Consider the following 27,756-nt stretch of genomic DNA (forward strand, 5'->3'; position numbering starts at 1 on the left):
CCCCCAGAACATCAGTCTAAGAGGATGTATCTTTACATCTTCAGCCATTTACCTCGCAAAGCCTAAGTGTTCTATAGTGATACATTTTACAAAGTTGGAGTCACCAATTTCATGTCCATTCTTTCAGGAGATTGGTCAGACCTGCATCAGCTCCTCAGGGCTAGTTCTGTTAATAGACTGGTGTTAAGGAGAAGAGGAAGTGGGACATGGGGATTTCCCAGTGAATCAGAATGAAACCCTTGCTCCAAAGTGATAGCATTTGCAGTATGCTGTTTGGTGTGTTTCAAACAGAGAAGAGCCGAACTACGTGCTGCAAATCTAAAGGGGATAATAAAGACAGCACATTTGTTAATTCCTCTCTTTAGTAACTGCGAACAAGAGTGGCCAACAGGGGAGTTTTGTGAGGGAGTTCTCCAGGTGGAGCGATCATGTGACCCTTGGGGTAAGTTTGTCATCTGTAGTGTGTGTGTTTGTGGTGTGCTTGCTGTTTGACTGAAATAACTGGTGTGGTCTGTTTGTTTGGGGGACCATGTGCTGAGCCTAGTGGTCTGCTAGGCAAGGCTGAGAGCTTCTTAATGAGGTTTTGATCCCCAAGACTTTTAGCACCGATCTACCCATAACCAGGGGGAAAGGGGGGCTACTCAGGAAGACCAGAGCTTTAAAAAGCCCGCTCCTAAATGACCAGAGGAGCTAGCGAACAGGCGCAGCTAACAGGATAGTTTTGTTAACGAATGTGTGTGTGTGTTTGGGGGGTGGCTAGATACATTTTAACATTCTTTAAAATCAGGACCGGCTCTAGGCACCAGCAAAGCAAGCACGTGCTTGGGGCAGCACAATTCTAGGGGTGGCATTCCGGCCATTCTTTTTTTTTTTTTTTTTGGCTTGGGCAGTTGCGCGGGCCGAGGGATGTGCTGGCTGCCCGTCCTGCAGCCCCCATTGGCCTGGAGCGGCGAACCATGGCCAGTGGGAGCTGTGATTGGCCGAACCTGCGGATATGGCAGGTAAACAAACTGGCCCGGCCCGCCGGGGCTTTCCCTCAACAAGCGGTGGCTCTAGTATGAGAACCACTGATCTAGACCATCCCTCACAGGTGTTTGTCCAACTTGCTCTTAAAAATCCCCACTGATGGAGATTCCATAACCGCCCTAGGCAATTTATTCCAGTGCTTAACCACCCTGACAGTTAGGAAGTTTTTCCTAATGTCCAACCTAAACCTCCCTTGCTGCAATTGAAGCCCATTGCTTCTTGTTCTATCCTCAGAGGTTAAGAACATCATTTTTTCCTCCCTCCTTCTTGAAACAGCCTTTTATATATTTGAAAACTGTTATGTCCCCTCACAGTCTTCTCCAGACTAAACAAACCCAATTTTTTCAGTCTTCCCTCATAGGTCATGTTTTCTAGACCTTTAGTCATTTTTGTTGCTCTTCTCTGGACTTTCTCCAATTTGTCCGCATCTTTCCTGAAATGTGGCGCCCAGAAATGGACACAATACTCCAGTTGAGGCTTAATCAGCACGGAGTAGAGCAGAAGAATGGCTTCTCGTGTCTTGCTTACAATATTCCTGCTTATACATCCCAGAATGATGTTTGCTTTTTTGGCAACAGTATTGCTCTGTTGACTCATATTTTGCTTGTGATCCACTATGACCTCCAGATCCCTTTCTGCAGTACTCCTTCTTAGGCAGTCATTTCCCATTTTGTATGTGTGCAACTGATTGTTCCTTCCTAAGTGGAGTACTTTGCATTTGTCCTTATTGAATTTCATCCTATTTACTTCAGACCATTTCTCCAGTTTGTCCAGATCATTTTGAATTTTAATCCTATCCACCAAAGCACTTGCAACCCCTCCCAGCTTGGTATATCCACAAACTTTATCAGTGTACTCTGCATGCTATTTTCTAAATCATTGATGAAGATATTGAACAGAACCGGACCCAGAACCGATCCCTGCAGGACCCCGTTTGTTATGCCCTTCCAGCATGACTGTGAACCACTGAAACTTTCATGAAACTTTCAGGATTCCCCAATACGTTAATCTGATTGGTCAAATACTCACAAACAACAACTACTGTGATGCTGCAAGAAGTGAAGTCAGCTCCTTTGCCCAGGAATATATTCTAGAATCTGTCGTTTCATTATTTGGGCAGCTCGAACTGAAATACAGAGGGCTAGCTCCATAAAGGGCACGTAGGCTCAGAGTTACAACTCTATAACTTCAGGTGTCCTGCCACCTAGTGGAAGCCTCACCCCTGAGTTAAGTGGCCAGGCTCTATACAATGCATGGGGACAGTTCGGTGCCCAAGAATGAGACTCACACAAACCAGCACACTGCACCACCTAAGCTAGCCAGATGAGATAGATGGGGGCACACCTAGTTTGAGGATCCCACCAGGGCTTAGGTCCCAAGCAGTTTGGCATTGTCGGGACTTACATGACAGTGCTCATGCCCAATGGCAGAAATATAGGCACCTAGGGGACTTTACCAGCAGAAACTTAGGTGGCTAGAGGATTTAGGTTCCTACAGGATTAGGTGGCAGATGAGTGGGGGTTTTGAGGTCTCACTGTTGGATTTAGGTGCTACATCTCTTTGTGGATCTAGCCTAAACACTTTTTTTTTTCCATGGGCAGTAAGCTCATATGTCCAGAGGCACAGTCACCCAAGTAATATAGATTGGTAGGTATTTTTATAACAGAGACTGTCCAGATAAATGTCATGACAAATTGGAAAGACACATCAGAATGATCATTTATTGAAAGGTTAAATAGGTTGATGTTTGACTCAGTCCTGCAATAGAAAAGCACCATGGCCCCAATCCAAAGGAACACTTAGGCATGTGCTTATTTTTAAGTATGTGACTGCTCTTATGCTTAAAGTTAAGCCTGTGCTTACAAGCTCTCCTGAACTGGAACCTGGGTGCAGAGGTCTGAGAATGCAGCAGCAGGAAAATGTGACAAGTTGGCTTCAATGGCTGTAAGCCAGGGGTGGGTGCACCTCCGTGGCAGAAAGTCTGACACAAATTGCCTCTGAGCGGCCTGCAGCAAGGTAAAGTTGCCCCAAAAGTGAGTGGCAGAAACCAGGGAGGGAGCATGGCTAGTATGCTCAGGAGATAAGCTAATCAGTGCATTGCATCCTCCAGGCAGCCTCTGCTGGAGAATACTCAGAAACCAGCAAGGCAAACACGTCCTGCATTCCCCCTCCTGCTGATTTGGTGCAAACTGCACTTGGGGGGGAATGTCACCCCTAATCTTTCCAACTGCAACCTGCAAACCTGTCAGACACCATACAGCTAGTTGGAGAGCATGCAGTGAGTGGCTTCCCAAATGGCTTGCACTTTCTCCCTCTTGATTTGCCCTTTCCCCTCTTCTTTCCTATCACTTGTGCAGTGGTTTTATCACCTTGGGCCATATGGTAGGGTTGCCAGGCATCCAGTTTTTGACTGGAATGCCCAGTTGAAATGGACCCTGAGGCTCTGGTCAGCACTGAGGACCAGGCCATTAAAGGTCTGGTTGGCATGGGACTGGCAGGCTCCCTGCCTGGCTCTGCGCGACTCCCGGGAAGCTCCCAGCATTTCTCTCTAGCTCCTAGGCGGAGAGGAGGCCACGGGAGCCCTGCACGCTGCCCCTGCACTGAGTGCCAGCTCCGCAGCTCTCATTGGCTGGGAACCATGGTAGGCAGGGGAAGCACGCGGAGTTGTCTGGCTACACCTCTGCCTCGAAGCCAGAAGGAGATGTCGCTGCCTCTGGGAGCCACCTGAGGTGAGCGCCGCCCGGAGTCCCCACCCTGCACCCCAACCCTCTGACCCGGCCCTGAGCCTCCTCCCATACACAAACTCCCTCTTGGAGCCTGCACCCTGCAACCTCTCCCGCACCCAACCCCCCTGCCCCAGCCCAAAGCCCCCTCCCACACCGTGAACCCCTCATTTCTGGCCCCACTCCAAAGCCCATACCTGCTCCCGCATTCCAACCTCCTGCCCCAGCTCTGAGCCCCCTGCTGCACCTAGGGTTGCCAACTTTCTAATTGCACAAAAATGAACACCCTTACCCCGCCCCTGCCTGGAGGTCCTGCCCTGCCCTGCCCCTTCTCTCAGGCCCCACCCCACTCACTCCATCCCCTCTCCCTCCATCGCTCACTATCCCACACCCTCACTCACTTTTTCTGGGCTATGACAGGGGGCTGGGGTGCAGGGGGTGAGGGCTCCGGCTGGGGGTGGAAGCTCTGGGGTGGAGCTGGGGATGAGGGGTTTGGAGTGCACGAAGGGGCTAAGGGCTGGATCCATGTGGTCCACAAGCGCACAGTCAACTTGTGGAACTCCTTGCCTGAGGAGGTTGTGAAGGCTAGGACTATAACAGCGTTTAAAAGGGAACTGGATAAATTCATGGTGGCTAAGTCCATAAATGACTATTAGCCAGGATGGGTAAGGAATGGTGTCCTAGCCTCTGTTTGTCAGAGGATGGAGATGGATGGCAGGAGAGAGATCACTTGATCATTGCCTGTTAGGTTCACTCCCTCTGGGGCACCTGGCATTGGTCACTGTTGGTTAGCAGATACTGGGCTAGATGGACCTTTGGTCTGACCCAGTACCGCCGTTCTTATGTTTGGTATGCGGGAACAGGCTCAGGGTGGAGGCAGAGGGTTGGGGTGTGGAAGGTTGTGCAGGCTCTGGCTGGGGGTGTGATCTCTGGGGTGGGGCAGGGGATGAGGGGTTTGCGGTGCAGGAGGGGTCTCAGGGCTGGGTTTGGGGTGTGGGGTCCAGGCTTCTGGAGGGAGCTCGGGTGTGGGAGGGGACTCAGGGGCTCCATGTGCTGCCCCTGCCCCAAATGCCAGCTCCACAGCTCCCATTGGCCAGGAACCTCGGCCAATGGGAGATGCGGGTGCAGCACCTGCAGGCGCAGAGCCACCTGGCCACCCCTGTGCCTAGGAGCCAGACCAGACATGCCAGCCACTTTCAGGAGCTGCACAGAATAAGGGCAGGCAGGGAACCTGCCTTAGCTCCACTGTGCCACTGTCTGGGAGCCGCATGAGATAAACACCGCCTGGCTGGAGCTCGCACCCCAAATCCCCTTCTGCACCCCAACCCCTTGCCCCAGCACTGAGCCCCCTCCCACATCCCAGTTCCCTCCTGGAGCCTGGAATCCCTCCCATAACCCAACCCTGAGTCCCTTCCCGCACCCAAACTCCCTCCTGGATACTGTATCCCCTCCCATACCCCAACCCCCTGCCCCATCCTGGAGCCTCCTCCCACACTCCAAATCCCTTGGCCCCAGCCACCGGCCCAGAGCCCACACCCTGCACCCCAAACCCCTCATCCCTGGCCCCACCCCAGAGCCAAACCCCCAGCCGGAGCCCTCACTCCCTCTCGCATCCCAACTCCCTGCCCCAGCCCGGTGAAAATGAGGGAGTGAGCAATGGTAGAGGAGAGCAAGCTACAGAGGGAGGGGGGATGGAGTGGGAGAGGCCTCAGAGAGGGGGTAGGGCAGGGACAGGGCCTCAGGGAAGGAACGGTGCACAGGTGGAGCAAGGGTGTTTGGTTTTCTGCAGATAGAAAGTTGGCAATCCTACCGTATGGGTCTGTCGTCGTTTAAGCAGATCTCCCTGTCGAACATGTCGGGCAGTTCTGATTTAAACCACTACGTTCTAAGGCCTGTTATTTATTATCATGAATGGACTTTAAGAAAATCAAGACACTTTTGTTTGTAACCAGCCCTCAACTCTGTGTGGGGAGGGGAAGGAGGCCAAATACAGATTTCAGAAGGAGGCTTTAGATTTGGGGATTATTTAACTAGTTTAGGGCCAAAACTGAATTTATGTCAAAAAATGTTTTTGATCTGAGTTGCAGTATCAGTAAGGTTAAGATGCTGTCATAGGTATTTTTAGTAAAAGTCAGGGACAGGTCACGGGCAATAAAGAAAAATTCATGGAAGCCTGAAACCTGTCCCTGACTTTTGCTAAAAATACCCAGGAGGTAGGGGAGGACAAACAGAGTGCTGTGGGGGCTTGTAGCTGCTCCTGCCAAAAGTGCTGATCGCTGCTGCTCCAGAACCAAGGGGGCCCCAGACAACTCCCTCCACCCTGCTTCTTACCCTTCCCCCCTGCTCCGCCCCCGGCCCACCCCCATTCCACCTCTTCCCTCAGCGACCCCGCACTCACCGGCAGCGGCGGGAAGCAGAGCAACCCAGCCCCAGCCCGCTCGACTCCGCCAGATCCCAGCTGTGGCACTCCGCTTCCTGCCGCCGGTGTGTGTGGGGAAAGGCTCGCCCCCCACACTCACTGCCAGTGGGAAGCGGAGAGACGTGGCCCCAGCCCGCTCCGCTTCCCTTGCCCTGGCCCCAGCCATGTCGCTGGGGTCGGGGAAAGGAGCTGGTGGGGTAGAGCAGGCTAGGGCCGGGCTGCTCCGCTGCCGGTGAATGTGGGGGGGGAATCGCTTCCCCCAAACCGCCTCCCCTGAGTGACACAGCTGGGGCGAGGGAAGCAGAGAGGGCTGCTCCTGGCCCCCCACTAATCCCCCAGGCCTCTCTGGACCTGTGGGGCCCCCCAAAGTGGCCCCCCACATCTCCTGCCTCCCAGATGCTGAGGGGAGGAGGCCTGGGGCCCCACAAAGCCCCCCCACGGGGAGGCTGCGTAGGGCACCCAAATGGCTAGGGACAACCCTGTCCGGCAGTCCTGGGGCTGGCCGCCGATCAGCTGTTCCGGTGGCCCCAGGGCTGACAGCTGGTTCAGCCCTGCCACAGAGCAAGTCATGGAGGTCCCGGAAAGTCCTGGAATCCCTGGTCTCTGTGACCTCCATAACAGAATTGTGTCCTTAATGATCAGCATTCCCCAAGCATTGTGCTGTGGTGATGGGGCATGAGAACATGAGTTATACTGACTAGAAACAAGAGGGGAAACATTTTTCATCTTCCATGCTGGGAAAAGTGCAAAAATCTTCCAGTTTGACTAACTTGGGCCCTGATTCAGAGAGGCACTTAAGCCCATGTGTAAAGTGACCTGATATACCAAGGTACTTAATCTCGACGCACCAAATTCAATTGATTTCAATGGGACCACTCACATGCTTATAGCTAGGCATATGCTTTGGTGCTTGCTGAATTCAGGCTTTAGGACTAGGGTAGCTGGTCCCAGTGACAGACCTAAGCCCAGAGCAGGTGAGTCCAAGCCAGCCAATTCAAGGGGGCTGGCCTACACCTGGGCCTGTGAAGGGCTGCTAGAGGAGATGGACTGAGACAGGTTGTGCCCTGGGAAGGGAAAGCCACACTGGAGTGGTGTGAGTGTCTGTGGCGGTCCCCGGAGCAAGGGGCCGAGGGCTCAGAGAAGCAGCCCTGGGGCTGCCAATCCAGAAAGGCAGCTGTGCTGACAAACGGGGTGGCTGCTAGGCGCAGGAGTGCCAGAGATCCTGGGGAGGGGTGGCCCTGAGGCTAAGGAAGAAGTTAAGAGTGTTTTTCTATTTGTTTGCCAACCTTGGCAAGGTTTAAGAAAAGAAACCTGGACATGGCAGCACATGGTTTGGGGCTGGGAAAAAGCGTGGCCAGAGACACCCTAATTCTGCTGGTCAGGGCCGTGGAACGGGGCCCTTCCACTGTAAGTCAGGTAAGGATTTTTGTATTACTGCAGCATCCCTCTCACCATCCACCGCAGACAAGAGCTAGAACAATAGGCTCCTTTTGTCAAACGGGGACAGCTGTAAAAGTTAACCCTGAAATCTAGAGTCCGATAAACACCCTAGTGACAAGTAAACTGGGTTTTGTTGTCTGTCTTTTTGTCGTGCTGCTGAAGCAATAATCTCTAATGATGTGAACACTGCCATCTCTCTGCTGCCAACCGCCTCGCAGCAGTGGGATGTTAGCTGACCTGAGGAGAAGCCAAGGGTAGCTAATGGGCCATTAGCAGGCATTATCAAATTAGGATTATAATCCATTTTGACGTAAGAAGTAAAATGTTTCAAATTGTCTGCTTACTTAATTGCATCTTCAGAATTTGCCAGGAAATTAACATGAGCGATAATGTCTTGGAATTGACTGATCACATTGCTGTGCATTTCTGTTTAGTGAGCTATTACAGATCCCTCCCTCAATGGCCCACTCCTGGAGAAGTCCAGGCTCTGTCTGTTTGCCAATGTTTGTAAACTGCATTGAAAGCCTGGGGCAAAAGGGGCCTGATCTTGAGGTGACATGGCACCTCATTTCCTGCTGATCTCACTGGGGCCATGTCTACATGGCAATAACACACCCACAGCTGGCCCAAGCCCCAAAATCTACACTGCTATTTTATAGTCCTGCAGCCTGAGACCCGGGAGCCCGCATCAGCTGACCTGGGCCAGCCATGGATGTTTTATTGCAGTGTAGACATACCCCGAGTGCTGAAGATGCACAGAACTTGCAGGATCAGACCCCGAGAGAAAAGTGAGAGAGAGATGTCACCTCCTTTATGGATACCTAGGGCTTTTATGACCTCATCACCACAGTGACTGAGCATCTACCACATATCGAAAAATAGAAACTGCAATTACAATCTCCCTCTTCTTTCCTGGGTTGTCAGAGAAACATGGTGATTCATTTATAGTGTTTTGTTTTTATGGGGTTGCATGGGAATGGATATGGGGAACAGATGCTTAATCTCTGATGGCAGACTAAGTAAAACGTACAAATAATAACATAGATGCTGTAGTAGGAAGAGAGCCTGAGACATGAGCCCTTGTACCAGAGGCCTCGCTGGGCTAAAGTAGTGGTCATAACTTTGCTGATATAAAGCAAAATCAGGCTGGCTCTGCTCAGAGAATCTGGCAAGAACAGAGCTGATATTGCAAAAACACATTCCTAAGAGGTGCTAGGCACAGAGCACTCATGCAAACACATTCCAGAAGGGTGGTACCAGAACACCTTGATACCAACACATCCCTAAAGAGAAAAGGAACATGCTGACCCATCCTAAAAATAAGGTCAGGATGACAGTGTGATGGATAGAGATGTACAAGGTGATGGGTGGTAACTGGCTACTTCAGAGGGTGTCAACTAACTATGTCAGAGGGGCAGTACGTAACTTGTTTGTATTGATGTATAAAATGGAGTCTCAGGGTGAGTGTCTGTCTGGCTGAGGGGAGAATGGAAAGTCCCACCATTCACTGAGCCAGTCCATTGTTATGGGCATACATGTATTAGTGGTCCAGTAAAGTCTGCGGGATACTAGTGCTGTGCTTCGTCAACAATAAACCTGTCTGGGTGCCTTCATCCCTTAACGGATCTTGTGGTCATTGGGCGGTTCACTCAAGGTTTGCTGTGCCAACTGTCTCTGCAGGGCTGGGACAGCACACAGGGAGAACACACACATGCAGCCAAACCTCTAACCACACTGGTAACCCACAACCGCTGATCTAGTAAGTGATCTGTCCCCTGTAGGAATCACAATCTAATATGACAGAAAACCACCAGCTAAGGAACTCCATTATCCCCTCCCTGCAAATCCCCACATAGTTTGATTAAATTTGGACCCGCTGGATTGCCAGCAAGGGGGGCCTATATGCCTTTAAAAATATAGTGGGGAAGAAACATGGAATGAAATCTGTAAGGCTAGGGCAGAGAGACTTTAGCCTTGAAATGTAGAATATTGCAAACTATAACCATAGCTGTTAAATTATTAAGACAATACACCACAAAATTGTCAGGGCAAGTAACAGAAACAAAGAAAGTGTTAAAAGAAGCAGGAGAAGCTACGGAGCCCTGGAATGCTCCCATTCTCCTAGCAGGGCAGCAAGCAGTCCAGAGACAGCAAGCACAAAAACAGAATAAAACATTGGAAACAGCTGTAAAAAAAAGCTACAAAAAAAAGTGTTGTCCCCTGTTATAAATATTTGTGGTCAACAGTAGGCTTCAGGTAGCTACCCTGTGCCTGATAAATGAGGACAGAAATGAAAAAAAGGCGGCCCTAGCAAAATTAAGAGATGAAATGGGGTCCACTGCAGTGCAACCCCCACCTTACTATAAAAGCCAGGTTCTGGTTTGTCAAGGTTCCTCCCCTACTCTGAACTTTAGGGTACAGATGTGGGGACCTGCATGGACACTTCTAAGCTTAATTACTAGCTTAGATCTGGTAACACTGCCACCATCCAAAAATTTCAGTGTCTGGATCACTTTCTGTCCCCCCAAAACCTTCCCTTGGCAGCCTTGAGAGGCTCTCACCAAATTCCTGGTGAACACCGATCCAACCCCTTGGATCTTAACACAAGAATTTAACCATCCCCCCTCTCTTCCCCCACCAATTCCTGGTGAGTCCAGATCCAATCCCCTTGGGTCTTAACACAAGGGGAAAAAATCAATCAGGTTCTTAAAAAGAAAGCTTTTAATTAAAGAAAGAAAGGTAAAAATTATCTCTGTAAAATCAGGATGGAAAATACTTTACAGGGTAATCAGATTTATATAGCCCAGAGGAACCCCCTCTAGCTTTAGGTTCAAACTTACAGCAAACAGAGGTAAAATCCTCTCAGCAAAAAGGAACATTTACAAGTTGAGAAAACAAAAATAATACTAACACGCCTTGCCTGGCTATTACTTACAAGTTTGAAACATGAGAGACTGATTCAGAAAGATTTGGAGAGCCTGGATTGATGTCTGGTCCCTCTTAGTCCCAAGAGCGAACAACCCCCAAACAAAGAGCACAAACAAAAGACTTCCCTCCACCAAGATTTGAAAGTATCTTTTCCCCTTATTGGTCCTCTGGTCAGGTGTCAGCCAGGTTTACTGAGCTTCTTAACCCTTTACAGGTAAAAGAGACATTAACCCTTAACTATCTGTTTGTGACACGGTTAAACTTAAACCAATACCTGGACAGGTCAGTAGCGTAGCTAGTGGGGTGCAGGGGAAGCAGCTGCTTCCCTTCAGCACATTTTCGAAAAAGCTGTGCCTTAGATGGGGTTACCATGGCGCCAGGGGCTGGGCCCATGCTCCGCTCTGAAGCTGGGCCTGCCCGGCTTCCCCCCAGCTTGCTGCATACCCCGCCCCTGCTGATCAGCTGACTGGTGCCTGTCAAAACAGCAGAAATAAGTACACAGAAGGCAGAAGTAGCAAACAGTACTTTCACTGAATTGATCATTCAGATGAAGGCAAAAATGGAACAGTTCACAGAGTACATTAGGGGACCGGAGCTGTGACTCAGTCACAGGGGAGTGAAATATTCTAAAATATTTTTACATAACAGTTAAGTTTTCCTCTATATCCTTTCTCAGTTTGCTAAATTCACTGCTGCTGCCTGTACCTTAAGATACCTTGATAGAGTTAATCTTTCTTGGCTCAGATCTCCCTACCTTCCTAGGTTGCTCTTCACACACTCCTGTGTCCTCCCCCCCCCCCAACTCACTTCTGCTCTCTCTTTGTTTTAAAAGTTGAAAGTTATAGTTTTTACAGAAGCCTCCAAAAGAAAGCAATTGAAAAACAGAACAAAACAACAAACAAGGAGAAAAGATAACAACTTTACTTTACATAAGCCCACCATATTAATTATTTTAACCCTTCAGAAATGCAACAGCTGAAATTACGCCTAACTTTCTTGAAGATATGGTTGCCAAGCAACAGAAATGCAGACTCTGCTTCTAATCCTAACCACTGAGTAATATTTGAAACATGGGCTTTTCGTATTTCCATATAGCAGAGTTTTAAAATAAGGCATTTTCCATTACTTTATATTAAACTTTAAGTTACTATATTGATACAACAAATTTGGAAAATGTTCATATGGATTTTTATCATTTTCATTAAAAAGTTTTAAATAAAAGGTAATAACTTGCTTTTTAAAATATTTAACCCTTTTTATTTTAGTTATTGTTTTATATAGTTATATATAGAATTCTAGCACCATTTGTTCTTAATTGTAAGTTTGTCCTGTATGTCATGTATGTTGCCTGTGTTGTATGTTGTGTGACATCATTTTAATTTTGTTGCAACAAAAGCAAATTTCTGTTTTACTTCTCATATACATAGCACGGTGGGACACACTGTAATGTCTATCCCAGTATTTCAGAAGCAGCAAAGAATCCTGTGGCACCTTATAGACTAACAGACGTTTTGCAGCATGAGCTTTCATGGGTGAATACCCACTTCTTCAGATGCAAGAAGTGGGTATTTCAGAACACTCAGCCTACTATCAGTAATAATACAGGTTGTAACTGTAATTGCCCTAATAGGAATGTGTTGCTATCTGCAGTACCACAAGGGCCAAACTACAGTACCCAGACTGGAACAGGATTGTTAAGCTTGGACATAAAGCACTGTCATATGTACACATACATAGTATGCATATATACCCATATGTAACATACAAATATATACACCATATCCATACATATTAATTATCTAGGAGTGCCCCAAAGAATCATAGAATCTCAGGGTTGGGAGGGACCTCAGGAGGTATCTAGTCCAACCCCCTACTCAAAGCAGGACCAATTCCCAGCTAAATCATCCCAGCCAGGGCTTTGTCAAGCCTGACCTTAAAAACCTCTAAGGAAGGAGATTCCACCACCTCCCTAGGTAACCCATTCCAGTGCTTCACCATCCTCCTAGTGAAAGAGTTTTTCCTAATATCCAACCTAGACCTGTAACTTGAAACCATTACTCCTTGTTCTGTCATCTGCCACCACTGAGAACACCATCCTTCCTCCCCAGGGAACCCCCACCCTTGCCTCAGTATATGGTTACTGCCAGTCATCATCTAGCCCCCTGTGCCCTGGGGCAGACTGCAGTATCAGCCAACCCATCACTGGCAAGGTTGGGTTTGGACCTGCTGCCTTGGCCTACCCCAGGGCTGCCCTCTGCAACCCCCACTACCTTTTAGCCCAATGCTAGGCCACAGTCTGGGTCTTTCCAGGCTGGAGCTCCCCAGCCTTCCTTCACTCAGGTATCTTGTGTCTAGCTCCCTACAACCAGGCCCTTCTCCCTCTACAAACAGAGAGAGACTCCTGAGGGCCTGGCTCCCAGCCTCTTTATACAGGACAGCTGTGGCCTGATTGGGGCGTGGCTCAGCTGCAGCCACTTCCCAATCAGCCCAGCTTAGTAGCTCCCAGCCACAACCCTCCTCCTGGGCTGTTTTAAGCCCTTTCAAGTTGGAGCAGGTGGTCACCTCGCTATACCACCTAATAGTCCATTCATCAAATCCATACTTCTTTAACTTGCTGGCAAGAATACTGTGGGAGATAGTATCAAAAGCATTGCTAAGGTCAAGGTATATCATGTGCACCGCTTCCCCCATATCCACAGAGCGAGTTATCTCATCATAGAAGGCAATCAGGTTGGTCAGGCATGACTTGCCCTTGGTGAATCCATGTTAACTGTCCTGATCACCTTCCTCTTCTCCAAGTGCTTCAAAATGGATTCCTTGAGGACCTGCTCCATGATTTTTCTGGGGATTGAGGTGAGGCTGACCGATCTGTAGTTCCCTGGATTCTCCTTCTTCCCTTTTTTAAAGTTGGGCACTATATTTGCCTTTTTCCAATTGCCCGGGACCTCCTCTGATTGCCACAAGTTTTCAAATATCATGGCCAATGGCTCTGCAATCACATCAGCCAACTCTCTCAGCACCCTCCAATGCATTGCATCCAGCCCCATGGACTTGAGCATGTTCAGCTTTTCTAATTAGTCCTTAACCTGTTCTTTCACCACTGAGGGCTGCTCACCTCCTCCCCATACTGTGCTGCCCAGTACAGCAGTCTGGAAGTTGACCTTGTCTATGAAGATTGAGGCAAAAAAAGCATTGAGTACTTCAGCTTTTTCCACATCCTCTGTCACTAGGTTGCCTTCCCCAGTCAGTAAGGGGCCCACACTTTCCCTGACCTTCTTCTTGTTGCTAACATACCTGTAGAAACCCTTCTTATTACCCTTCACATCCCTTGCTAGCTGCAACTCCAATTGTGCTTTGGCCTTCCTGATTACACCCCGCATGCTCAAGCAATATTTTTATACTCATTCCTGGTCATCTGTCCAAGTTTCCACTTCTTGTAAGCTTCCTTCTTCTGTTTAAGCTCACAGAAGATTTCTCTGTTATGCCAAGCTGGTTGTCTGCCATATCTGCTATTCTTTCCACACATCAGGATGGTTTGTTACTGCGCCCTCAATAAGGCTTTAAAATACAGCCAACTCTCCTGGACTCCTTTCCCCCTCATCTTAGCCTCCCAAGGGATCCTGCCCATCACTTCCTTGAGGGAGTCAAAGTCTGCTTTTCTGAAACCTAGGGTCCATATTCTGCTTCTCTCCTTTCTTCCTTTTGTCAGGATCCTGAACTTGACCATCTCATGGTCACTGCTGCCCAGATTGTCACCCACTTCTACTTCCCCTACCAATTCTTCCCTGTGTGTGAGCAGCAGGTCAAGAGGAGCATGCCCCTAGTTGGTTCCTCCAGCACTTGCACCAAGAAGATGTCCCCAACACTCTCCAAACACTTCCTGGATTGTCTTTGCACTGCTGTATTGTTCTCTCAGCAGATGTCAGGGTGATTGAAATCCCCCATGAAAACCAGGGCCTGTGATCTGGAAACTTCTGTTAGTTGTCCAAAGAAAGCCTTGTCTACCTCATCCTCCTGGTCTGGTGGCCTATAGAAGACATCCACCATGACACCACCCTTGTTGCTCTTGCCTCTAAACTTAACTCAAAGACTCTCAACAGGCTTTTCTCCAATTTCATACTGGAGCTCTGAGCAATCATACTGCTCTTTGAAACAGTGCAACTCCTCCACCTTTTCTCCCCCGCCTGCCCTTCTTGAACAGTTTATACCCACCCATGACTGTGCTCTAGTCATGTGAGCTACCCCACCAAGTCTCTGTTATTCCAATCAGATCATAGTTCTTTGACTGTGCCAGGACTTCCAATTCTTCCTGCTTGTTTCCCAGGCTTCTTGCATCCATATATAGGCACCTAAAATAACTAGCCGATTGCCCTACTTTATCAGAATGAATCAGGAGGTCTCCCCTGTTGCACCCCATTCCTTGTGTTTCCTCCCAGTATCCCACTCCCCCCCTTATCTCAGAGCTTAGGTCTCCATCCCCCGGCAAACCTAGTTTAAAGCCCTCCTCACTAGGTTTGCAATCCTGCCTGAAAAGATGCTCTTCCCTCTCTTCATTAGGTGAATCCCATCTCTTCCTAGCAATCCTTCCTGGAACAACATCTCATGGTTGAAGGATCAAAAGCCCTCTCTCCGACACAACCTGCATAACCACACATTTACTTCCACAATTCGATGGTCCCTACCTGGGCCTTTTCCTTCAACAGGGAGGATGGATGAGAACATGACTTGTGCCTCAAACTCCTTTATCCTTCTTCCCAGAGCCACATAGTCTGCAGTGATCCGCTCAAGGTCATTCCTGGCAGTATCATTGGTGCCCACATGGAGAAGTAGGAAGGGGTAGCGATCTAGGGCTTGATCAGTCTTGGCAGACACTCTGTCACATCCTGCATTCTAGCTCCAGGCAAGCAGCACACTTCTCAAGTTTCCCGGTCTGGACGGCAGATGAATGACTTCATCCCCATAGGAGGGAGTCCCCGATCATCACCACCCATCTCCTCCTTTTGGGAGTGGTGGTCGTGGAACCCCCATCCCTAGGACAATGCATCCCATGCCGTCCAGTCAATAAGATCTCCTTCTGATCCCTTCCCTCAGATGACTCTTCCAAACTATTCTCCACCATAGTACCTGTGCAGAGAGCCTGAAAATGGTTTCTTACCTCTAGCTGTATTGGGGATACATGGGTTCTCCTCTTTCTTCTTCTGGAGGTCACATCCTGCCAATTTTCTTCCCTGTTCTGCACTGCCCTCTCGGATTCTTCAGCATGCTGTGCCTGCAGTACCAAAAACACACATAGAATCATAGAATATTAGGGTTGGAAGAGACCTCAGGAGGTCATCTAGTCCAATCCCCTGCTCAAAGCAGGACCAAACCCAACTAAATCATCCCAACCAGGGCTTTGTCAAGCTGGGCCTTAAAAACCTCTAAGGATGGAGATTCCACCACCTCCCTAGGTAACCCATTCCAGTGCTTCACCACTCTCTTAGTGAAATAGTGTTTCCTAATATCCAACCTAGACCTCCCCCACTGCAACTTGAGACCATTGCTCCTTGTTCTGTCATCTGCCACCACTGAGAACAGCCTAGCTCCGTCCTTTTTGGAACCTCCCTTCAGGTAATTGAAGGCTTCTATCAAATCTCCCCTCACTCTTCTCCTCTGTAGACTAAATAACCCCAGTTCCCTCAGCCTCTCCTTGTAAGTCATGTGCATCAGCCCCCTAATCATTTTTGTTGCCCTCCGATGGAGTCTCCAATTTGTACACATCCCTTCTGTAGTGGGGGGGGACCAAAACTGGATGCAATACTCCAGGTGTGGCCTTACCAGTGCCAAGTAGAAGGGAATAATCACTTCCCTCGATTTGCTGGCAATGCTCCTACTAATGCAGCCCAATATGCCATTGGCCTTCTTGGCATCAAGGGCACACTGCTGACTCATATCCAGCTTCTCATCCACTGTAATCCCCAGGTCCTTTTCTGCAGAACTGCTGCTTAGCCAGTCGGTCCCCAGTTTGTAGAGATGCATGGGATTCTTCCTTCCTAAGTGCAGGACTCTGCATTTGTCCTTGTTGAACATCATCTGATTTCTTTTGGCTCAATCCTCTAATTTGTCTAGGTCACTCTGGACCCTATCCCTACCCTCCAGCATATCTACCTTTCTCCCCAGTTTAGTGTCACCTGTGAACTTGCTGAGGGTGCAATTAATCCCACCATCCAGATCATTAATAAAGATGTTGAACAAAACCGTCCCCAGGACCAATCCCTGGGACACTCCACTTGATACCAGCTGCCAACTAGACATCGAGCCATTGATCATTCCTAAGAGGTGCTAGGCACAGAGCACTCAAGCAAATACATTCAAGAAGGGTGGTACCAGAACACCTCGATACCAACACATTCCCTAAAGAGAACAGGAACACCCTGACCCATCCTAAAGATAAGGTCAGGATGTCAGTGTGATGGATAGAGATGTACAAGGTGATGGGTAGTAACTGGCTACATCAGAGGGTGTCAACTAACTACGTCAGAGGGGCAGTACATAACTTATTTATATCGGGGTATAAAGTTATATCTCAGAGGGAGTGTCTTTGTCTAGCCTAGAGAAGAACGGAAAGTCCTGCCATTCACTGAGCTGGTCCACTGTTACTGGCATACATGTATTAGTAGTTCGGTAGAGTCTGTGGGATACTAGTACTGTGCTTCATCAACAATAAACCTGGCTGGGTGCCTTCCTTCCTTAACAGATCCTGTGGTCATTGGGCAGTTCGTTCAAGATCTGCTGTGCCAGCTGTCTGCACAGAGCTGGGACAATACACAGGAAGAACACACACGCAACGAAACATCTTACCACAGATGCTGCTCCTGAATCAATCAGAGGGGTTGCTGTAGAGCCATAAATCAAGCTGCCACTAGAGGGGGCTGGTGTGCACTACTTCCAGCCATACTCCTCTTTTAGGAGAGTTGTCTTGGTGGCTTTGTGGGAGGGACAATTAAGCAAATTTCTCTTCTCGCTCTCTCAGTGTAAATGAGAGGTCCTATAACTGAAGGAAGCAGTGTTTATTTCTCAACATTTGAAGTGTGACAGCTCAGCTACTTGAAATAAAAATACAGATATTTGTTAGGATTAAAGGCAAGTTTTTTGTAACATTGTCCTCATTAATCCTGTCAGCCATGCATTTTCATTCTGCTCTTCAACACTTGCTAAAGATACACCACTTTTTTTGGCTCAGTCAAACTGGCTGTGAAACTTCCCTGCCACTGCCAATAGGCACAAGATAAACACTGGAAAGTCATTCCAATACCCTCATTATTCCCTCTGACCAGGGTGAGCTCTTCTAAAGCAAGCCACTCTCCAGTACCTAAGGGATGTCTGCACTTAAAACGATACAACAGCAGAGTTGCTCCACTGCAGCTGCACTGCTGTAGCTCTTCAGTGTAGACACTACCAGTGCAGATGGGAGGGATTCTCCCATTGGTGTAGGTCAGCGGTTCTCAAACTGGGGGTCGGGACCCCACAGTGGCCAGGGCTGGCTTAGACTTGCTGGGGCCCAAGGCTGAAGCCCGAGCCCCACTGCCTGGGGCCGAAGCCAAAGCCTGAGGGCTTCAGTCCTGGGCGGTGGGGCTTAGGTTACAGGCCCTCTGCCTGGGACTGAGTACCTTAGGCTTCAGCTTTGGCTCTCCCACCCAGAGCAGTGAGACTTGGGCTTCGGTCCCCCCCCGTCCTGGGGGTCATGTAGTAATTTTTGTTGTCAGAAGGGGGTCACGGTGCAATGAAGTTTGAGAACCCCTGGTGTAGGTAATCCACCTCCCCAAGAGGCGGTAGCTAGGTAAACTTCCCACTGTCTACACTGGGGGTTAAGTCAACTTAACTACATCACTGAGGGCTGTGGATTTTTCACACCATGAGCAACATAGTTAAACTGACTTAATTTTCTAGTGCAAGCCAGGCCTTAATGTGGCTAAGATTCAGGCACTGACCAGCAGCAGAACTCCTAGACAAGCAGAGTGAAATTCAAGAGTTTCCTAAGCAACTTTCAGACACTTCCTTATTTCCAATAGTAGGAACAACAAAGCGACATGGAGGGTCATGTTGGACTGTATGAACAGGAATCCTGGCTTGGTGTTATGGTGTGACAGAGGAAATAGCCCTTTTTGTGAGGGAGCAGTGTCGTACTGTATAATTCCAGTTCCTTTTGTGATCCCTCGGGAGGCAGAATTAAGGCTGGGCCTATATGTCGTCCGTGGAGCAGCGCCTTAACTATACATTTGCTGGGTTTGTAAGTTGGGTTGGTTGGTTTGTTTTTTCTTCTCACATGAACATTTCTTCCAGGGAGATGTGGAGAGGTTGTAACTGATCATTTCCTGGATTCCTAATGTTTGAGTTTGGGGTTTTGAAGTCCCATACTAGTCCTGGCCGGGCATAGGGCACTGTTGTAAGGCACCAAGCATAGATTCAGCATAATGAAGGCTTTTGTAAATGAATTTCCTTTTTAAAAAACACGTGACTGAACCAGGCTACAGGAGGCTCTGACATCTCTGTCAATGGAATGGGTTTAACCTCTGGGATACCCAGACTTTGCAGACAATACTGGAGGTGTCTTTAAGTCTCAGAAAGTTTAATTCTGGGGTCATCCCTGACAGTGCTCCAGAAGCAGCCCCCATTGGAGGGAACGGCATACACAACAGCTCCTTATGAGTCACCATTTCATCAAAGGAAAGCGACTAATCACACGACAGGCTAAAATACCCATTACACTGAAACAAAACTAGCCTCACGCTTGTACCAGGCCAGGTTCTCTATACAAACCTTGTAACACCTGACCCAGCCTTGTGCCCTGGCTCCCCAGCCCAATTTTCCATATTCCCTGGATCTTTCTGATCCTTGCACTCCCTTCAGCCCCTGCCCAACAGAGATCCAGCCCCCTCCCCTTACAGCCCAGGGACAGTGCCAACTTTACTGCCATGCCCAGAACCCCTCCTGCACTTCTCCTCCACATCCAAGAAAGCTTCAGCCCACTCACTGCTCCCTGGACAGCTCTGGCCTTTTTCATGTCCCAAACCTTTCTGGGTTTAACAACACATCCCCTTGTGAGATGCAGGCATTTGGATATCCCCATTTACTGACAGGAACTGAGGCACAGAGACAGAAGCCACCTCACGACTTGCACCTCCAAGAACTGTGCTTGATACAATTTGCTCCATGTCACTCAGTGTGTGGCAGACCAGCCCTAGAACCCACTTCTTGTGGTCCTAGTGTGTGTCCCTTAACCACAGGTCCATCTTCTCATTCACTACACACCCATTTCAACATGTTCAAGTATTGCTAGGCAAAACTGTCTGTGCTTAACATAGAGCAGCATGGAGGTGGTCATGTAGAACACAGCTAAGCACATAAATTCGGCTTACCCTTTCAGAGAGGCAGGGTGGATAAGAATTGGTGCTGCTATGTGAGGGTGTGACGCTCCCCTCTGGTGTGATCTGGACCGGTGATCTGCGAGGTCTGGGAGCCAGCCTTACCCTGCTCTGCTGTGAGAACCCCCACTCCTGGGCTGTTCACGCATAGCCTCTAGCATGTAAACTGCTCCTTGGATTGTGCAACTGAATGACACTAGCCAATATCTCCAGTCCCAGACACAACCTTAGGAACCTCTGTCTTGCAGTGTCCAGTCATGCCAGCTGGATGCTGCAAGTTTATATGAGTTCATCAATTTAACAAAGAAATTGATATGTACCAGGCTTGTTATCCTAAGGACATACTTCAAACCAAACGCACTGCTTCAGGCTGCATAGCCATTTAATGACCAAGGATGGTGGGAAATCAGAATTCTTGGGTTCTGTTCCTGGATCTGGATCACATTTCTAGCGATTTCAGCAGCGGCTAGAAAACATATAAAGTGAACAACTGTGTGGCAAAAGACTGTGTGTTAGCATTCAAGTGACTTGGGTCTATACTATTGGAGAGTTGAGTTCTAATCCCAGTTCTACCTGACGTGACCTTGTGCAATCTCAGTTATCGTAAATGTAGAACTGGAGAAATGATAGTTGTCTGCTCCTAACATAATGAACCTTTGACAAAATAAGTGTTGTAAAACATGCAGCTATATTAATAGCGGTCAGCAGCAAAAGAGACTTGGGCCATGTGTACACTACAAAATTAGGTAGACCTAAATTATGCTGGCACGAAGCTGCTGCAGTTATTACATTGCTTCTGTGTGTCACATTATGCTCCTTGTGTTGGCGGTGCGCATTCTCACTAGCATCGCTTGTATCGATGCAGAGAGCAGTGAACTGTGGGTAGCTGTCCCATTGTGCAACTTGCCACCATGTAGCACAGGATGTTTGGGAAGTGTAGACGTGCGGACTCACCCCTGTGGCGCCTCCTGCTGGCGACTTCTAGGAATTAGCACTTTCCAGCTCTGGAGCGCCCTCTGCAGGTCGGTGATCCACCTGTCCTCTGGCCCCCGTGTCCCTCTCTGGACTCCGGTGCCCTGTTAGCTGGGGTGCTGCCCCCTGGCAGTAACCCCTTTCTCTCAGGGTCTCCCCTCCCCGGGAAACCCCCACTCACTAGCCCCACCTCGCCTCAATATCAGGCTACTGCCAGTCATCATCTAGCCCCACACCCTGGGGCAGACTGCAGTATCAGCCTACTCATCACTGGCAAGGTTGGGTTTGGACCTGCTGCCTTGGCCTACCCCTGGCCTGACCTCTGCAACCCCCAGTACCTGTTGGCCTTGTGCTAGGCCACAGCCTGGGGCTTTCCAGGATGGAGCTCCCCAGCTCCTCTGCCTTTCCACAGCCCTGCTCCACTCAGGTTCCCTGTCTCTAGCTCCCCACAGCCAGGCGCTTCTCCCTCTAGACTACAGGCAGAGGAAGACTGATCCTTCTGGCTTCTTTCGCCTTCTTATACAGCCCTATTGCTCAGGTTGGGGCGTGGCCCCAGCTGCAGCCACTTCTCCCAATCAGCCAGGGTTTTACCTTGCCCAGCCCCAGCCCTCTACAGGGCTTTTCCAACCCCTTCCAGGCTGGAGCGGGTGGTTACCCCGCTACAGGAAGGTTTTGCAATGCTTCGTGGGGCTGAAACGAATTGCACAGGGTGTCTGGTAGCATGGGTTCAACTTCCTACAATGCATTGTTCTCTATCTCATAATTTCATCTGCATCCCATGATATTTTGTGTCCTTTTAAAAATCACCTGCACAAACCTGAACGTCTCTCCTCACTGTCTGCCATCTGTGACAGAAGCATGGATCTTGCACAGCTCTGCACTATTGTGATGAGTGTTGCGTGCACGGGCCACCTGATCCTCCAGTATTTGCAGAGCCGCAGGAGGAGCCACGGGGAACGTGATGATTCTCTGGAGGCCAGCTTGCTGTGGGACATAAAAAGAAACAAATCAGAGTTGTTGGTGGCATTCACAGAGCAGCTTCAGACAGTAGAGTGCCAGCTTTGAGCCCAAGAAACAAGCACTGACTGGTGGGATCGCATTGTCATGCAGGTTTGTGATGATGAGCAGTGGCTGCAGAACTTTCAGATGAACAAGGCCACATTCCTGGATCTGTGCACCAGACTCGCCCCAGCCCTCCAGCGCAGGGACACCAGACTGAGAGCTGCACTGACAGTGAAGAAACACGTGGTGATCACACAGTGGAAACTTGCAACACCAGATTATTACTGATCTGTTGGGAGTCAATTAGAGTTGGGAAATCCACCGCAGGGGCTGTTGTTATGCAAGTGTGCAGGGCTATTAATTGCCTCCTGCTATGAAGGACTGAGACTCTGGGCAGTGTGCAGGACATAATGGATGGTTTGCAGCAATGAGGTTCCTGAACTGTGGCGGGGCGATAGATGCCATGCACATCCCAATTTTCACACTAGACCATCTTGCCGCTGAGTACATCAATAGAAAGGGCTACTTTTCTATGGTAATGCAAGTGCTGGTGGATTTCCAGGGATGCTTTACTGACATCAATGTAGGCCAGTCAGGGAAGGTGCATGACACACACATCTTTAAGAACACAGGACCGTTTAGAAAGCTGCAGGCAGGGACTTTCTTTCCCGACTTTCTTTCCCGATATTGAAATGCCAGTAGTTATCGTGGGAGACTCAGCCTACCCCTTGCTCTCATGGCTTATGAAGCCGCACACCAGCCATCTCAACAGCACCAAAATGCACTTCAACTACAGGCTGAGCAGGTGCAGAATGACAGTTGAATGTGCCTTTGGTCATTTGACTGGTCGTGGTGCTTTCTACTCATGAGACTGGAGCTCGGTGGAAAAAAAAAATTCCAATGGTTATAGCTACCTGCTGTGTCCTCCATAATATCTGTGAAGCAAAGCGGGGAAACTTCCACGGTGGAGGTGGAATGGCAGTTTGCTAATTTTGAGCAGTCAGATAAGCAGCACTATAGGAAGAGCTCAGTGGAGAGCTATACAACTCAGCGAGGCTTTGAAAGACCATTTTAATTGTGAGTCAGAGTAGAGTGTATTGCCGTGGTGTATTCAACCTGTCCTTGCTCTTTTGAAGCCCTGTATGAATCCTTCGGTGAATGCTGTGTCTGAGATAATATAACATTATCAATGCACGTATTAAAATTGTCTGTGAATGATGCCAGCACCACCCAGCATATGTTGTGAACTAATAAAGAAGAATTATATTTCTAAAACCAGACTTTTATTGCATAACAATGCAAATAGAAAAACATTTATAACTTAATAAATTAGAGGGGGAAAAAACTTATGAAGGGGAAAGAACAATTATTTCCATTTCAGATACGTATACACGCACCTGTGAAAGACATGTGAAGCTGTGACTGTCTTTAATGTCCCAGAAGTGGAGGGGTAGGGGTAGTTCAGCAACCCCTGATGCCATGGGGAATGTTGCAGGGGTGTTGGGAGGTCCTGATATGCAGGTCTCTATGGGCTGGAGAGAGAGGTTAGCATGGGATTGTTGAACCTGCAGGTCTACCAGAGTCTGCATCACGTCTGTCTGCTGCCTGAGATGTGCAAGCATCTCCTACTGCACATCCCTCTCCTTTTCCTACGCCTTTCTCCTCTCCGCTCTGTCCCTGTCCATGTTGTCTGCAAGGGTGATCCTCCAAGTCCTGTGCTCATTATCTGAAGCAGTGGAAGCTTGCAGGATCTGTTGGGACATATCATCCCGAGTCCTCTTCCTCCCTCCTTTTCTGGCTCAGCCATTCCACTGGTGTGGATGGAGAGTCCCTCAAGGCCACATTTACAGCTGCTGAAGATACAATACACAGAGTTCAGTGTATTCAAGATAAATCTAAACTTAGGATACTGAACTCACTCCCCTTGATCCACACAAGTTGTAAGCACTACAGTCTCATTTCATCTTGGGATCTATACTGCACAGGAGCACTCATAACACCAGCCATGGTGAATACAGCCCTGGGGCGGGGGGTGAATGGGGGAAATGATGGGGGTAGATCATGGGCATGAGTATGTATAGGGCAACTGAACTGAATACTGGCACCATTATCCACAGGCGGTGGTGAGTTTAGCTGATACCTTCACAAGTGAGATAATGGCGGCTGAAAGGGAACAGCTCCTGCAGGCGACTGGCTGCCATCCGGGACTGTATGTGACTAGCTTGTGTGCTGCAATGGTTCCCACTGAAGTAACTGTGGAGTGGCATGGAAAATTGTCCCCCCGGCCTCACCCCTTCTGCCTGAGGCCCTCCCTGCGACAGTAGACCCCCTCTCGGAGAAGTCCTGAGCCCCCCCCCCTCATCTGGAGCCCTGAACTCCCCTCCCTCCCCATGGTCAGAGAACCCCAAGGCCAGCTGGAGCCTCGAGCCTCCCCACTCCCTGCAGCCAGAGGAGCCCCGGGCCGGCCAGAGGCCCCCCAGCCATGCCATGCCTCTCCTCCTGTGATCCCAAGCCACCCCACAGGAAAAGCTCATTTCTTCCCAAAGAACCTGAGCTTTTTATATGCCCTGGAGTCCAGGGAGATTACTGATGAGCCCAGGAAGCTGAGTAGCTCGTACCACCTCCTTAGCCACCCCGGAACCGGCATGGGACATAATAACAAGAAAAACTTCCCGTGCAAACTCCACAAACAGCATCCGGCATCTGCAGCTATGCTAGGGGAGGCTTAGCCTGCCCTGGCTGATTATACCCACCTCCTATGCTGCTAGTATAAGTAAAAAAGACTAAATCAACAGAGGTGTCCTGCTACTTTGGGGGTTCCATCCCTGTATTTTCAAAGCAAACAGCATATATACCAGTGGTTCCTTCCCCTGTATAATGCTGGATTGTAGGGACTGGCTGGACTGAGATGGAGTCAAAAACATGTCCTGGCTCACCACACAGCTGGATCCCCTGGATGCCTGTCCCCCATACTCCTTCTCCAGGGGTGCCTTTTAGGGAGGGCTGTAGGGGCACCTGCCCCCTGAGTTTCATACCACAAGGACTGGCCCTGCAGGTGGGCACTGTGGTCAGGGGGTGCTGTGCGCAGCCTGGAGGAGCATGCTGCCACAGGGCAGGGAGCGCCCAGAGCAGTGAGTGACAGCAGGGAGCATGGCGCTCGCTCTGCTCTGCAGAGGCATCCAAAGGGGTGTGGGGGGGCCAGGAGTGGCCAGAGGACTGCAGGATGGCTGTGAGCTCCAGCAAGATACAGCTCCCATGTGACAGCATGGAGCCCACCTTCAGCTGCAGGCCAAGTGCCAGGCATCATGAGCCACAGCAGCAGCAAATGCAGCTGTGGCAGAAGCTGAGGGAGCTGCCGGTGCTTCTGAAGAGCAGGCGCACGCTGCGGAGGAAAAATTCCACCCGCTGACCCTGTCCTGGCCTTATAGCAGATGCCCCTCACCTATCCCCGCCATGCTGACAGCTAAGGGAGACTAGTGGCCTCAGTCCCACTTCCTGGGGTAGCTGCCTGGGGAGGGGAGTTCCGAATAACTACCCCTTTCATAGAATCATGGGATAGAATCAGAGAATATTAGGTTGGAAGAGACCTCAGGAGATCATCTAGTCCAACCCCCTGCTCAAAACCGGACCAGCACCAACTAAATCATCCCAACTAAGGCTTTGTCAAGCCGGGCTTTAAAAATCTCTAAGGAAGGAGATTCCACCACCTCCCTAGGTAACCCATTCCAGTGCTTCACCACCCTCTTAGTGAAATAGTGTTTCCTAATATCCAACCTAGACCTCCCCCACGGCAACCTGAGAGCATTGCTTCTTGTTCTGTCATCTGCCACCACTGGGAACAGCCAAGCTCCATCCTCTTTGGAACCCCCCCTTTAGGTAATTGAAGGCTGCTATGAAATCCCGCCTCATTCTTCTCTTCAGCAGATTAAATAACCCCAGTTCCCTCAGCCTTTCCTCATAAGTCACATGCCCCAGCCCCCTAATCATTTTTGTTGCCCTCTGCTGGACTCTCTCCAATTTGTCCACATCCTTTCTGTAGTGAGGGGACCAAAACTGGACACAATACTCCTCTTTTCCAAACTGAAAAGTCCTAACCTCTATAATCTCTCCTCATATGGGACCCGTTCCAAACCCCTAATCATTTTAGTTGCCCTTTTCTAAACTTTTTCTAATGATAGTATATCTTTTTTGAGATGAGGAGACCACATTGGTACGCAGTATTCAAGATGTGGGTGTACCATGGATTTATATAAGGGCAATAGGATATTCTCCGTCTTATTGTCTATCCCTTTTTTAATTATTCCTAACATCCTGTTTGTTTTTTTGACTGACACTGCACACTGCATAGACGTCTTCAGAGAACTATCCACGATGACTCCAAGATCTTTTTCTTGATTAGTTGTAGGTAAATTAGTCCCCATCATATTGTATGTATAGTTGGGGTTATTTTTCCCAATGTGCATTACTTTACATTTATCCACATTAAATTTCATTTGCCATTTTGTTGCCCAATCACTTAGTTTTGTGAGTTCTTCACAGTCTGCTTTGGTCTTAACTGTCTTGAGCAGTTTAGTATGATCTGCAAACTTTGCCACCTCACTGTTTACCCCTTTCTCCAGATCATTTATGAATAAGTTGAATAGGATTGGTCCTAGGACTGACCCTTGGGGAACACCACTAGTTACCCCTCTCCATTCTGAAAATTTACCATTTATTCCTACCCTTTGTTTCCTGTCTTTTAACCAGTTCTCAATCCATGAAAGGATCTTCCTTCTTATCCCATGGCAACTTAATTTACGTAAGAGCCTTTGGTGAGGGACCTTGTCAAAGGCTTTCTGGAAATCTAAGTACACTATGTCCACCGGATCCCCCTTGTCCACATGTTTGTTGACCCCTTCAAAGAACTCTAATAGATTAGTAAAACATGATTTCCCTTTACAGAAACCATGTTGACTTTTGCCCAACAAGTCATGTTTTTCTATGTGTCTGACAATTTTATTCTTTACTATTGTTTCAACTAATTTGCCCGGTACTGACGTTAGACTTACCGGTCTGTAATTGCCAGGATCACCTCTAGAGCCCTTTTTAAATACTGACATTACATTAGGTATCTTCCAGTCATTGCATACAGAAGCTAATTTAAAGGATATGTTACAAACCATAGTTAATAGTTCCACAATTTCACATTTGCTGGCAAGAATACTGTGGGAGACTGTATCAAAAGCTTTGCTAATGTCATGATATATCACATCCACTGCTTTCCCCATATCCACAGAGCCAGTTATCTCATCATAGAAGGCAATCAGGTTGGTCAGGCATGACTTGCCCTTGGTGAATCCATGTTGACTGTTCCTGATCATCTTCCTCTCCTCCAAGTGCTTCAAAATTGATTCCTTGAGGACCTGTTCCATGATTTTGTCAGGGACTGAAGTGCAGAATGGGGTCAGTTTGACTCCATCGCTTGTGCCCAGGACAGTGGGTAGGAGGCTGATGAAGGGAGGTGGGTCTCTTTCATAAGTCACCAGTGCAGGTGTACTGCTCCTAGAGACAAGCCTTTCTTGGAAGAGGTCTATGCCTTCTCCACTCCAGAAATAACCAGCTCTGGAGTGTTCCTTCCCTGCGTCTGTCATCTACAGGACACTGGGGTTTGCTGCGCAGGGGCGGCTCTAGGAATTGCGCCGCCCCAAGCAGGGCAGCACACCGCGGGGGGCGCTCTGGCGGTTGCCAGTCCCGCGGCTCCAGTGGACCTCCCGCAGGCATGCCTGCGGGAGGTCCACCCGAGCCGCGGGACCAGCGGACCCTCCGCAGGCACGTCTGCGGGAGGTCTACCGGAGCCGCCTGC

The sequence above is a fragment of the Mauremys mutica genome, chromosome 22, assembly GCF_020497125.1.
Source record: "Mauremys mutica isolate MM-2020 ecotype Southern chromosome 22, ASM2049712v1, whole genome shotgun sequence".
NCBI classification, from domain to species: Eukaryota; Metazoa; Chordata; order Testudines; family Geoemydidae; genus Mauremys; species Mauremys mutica.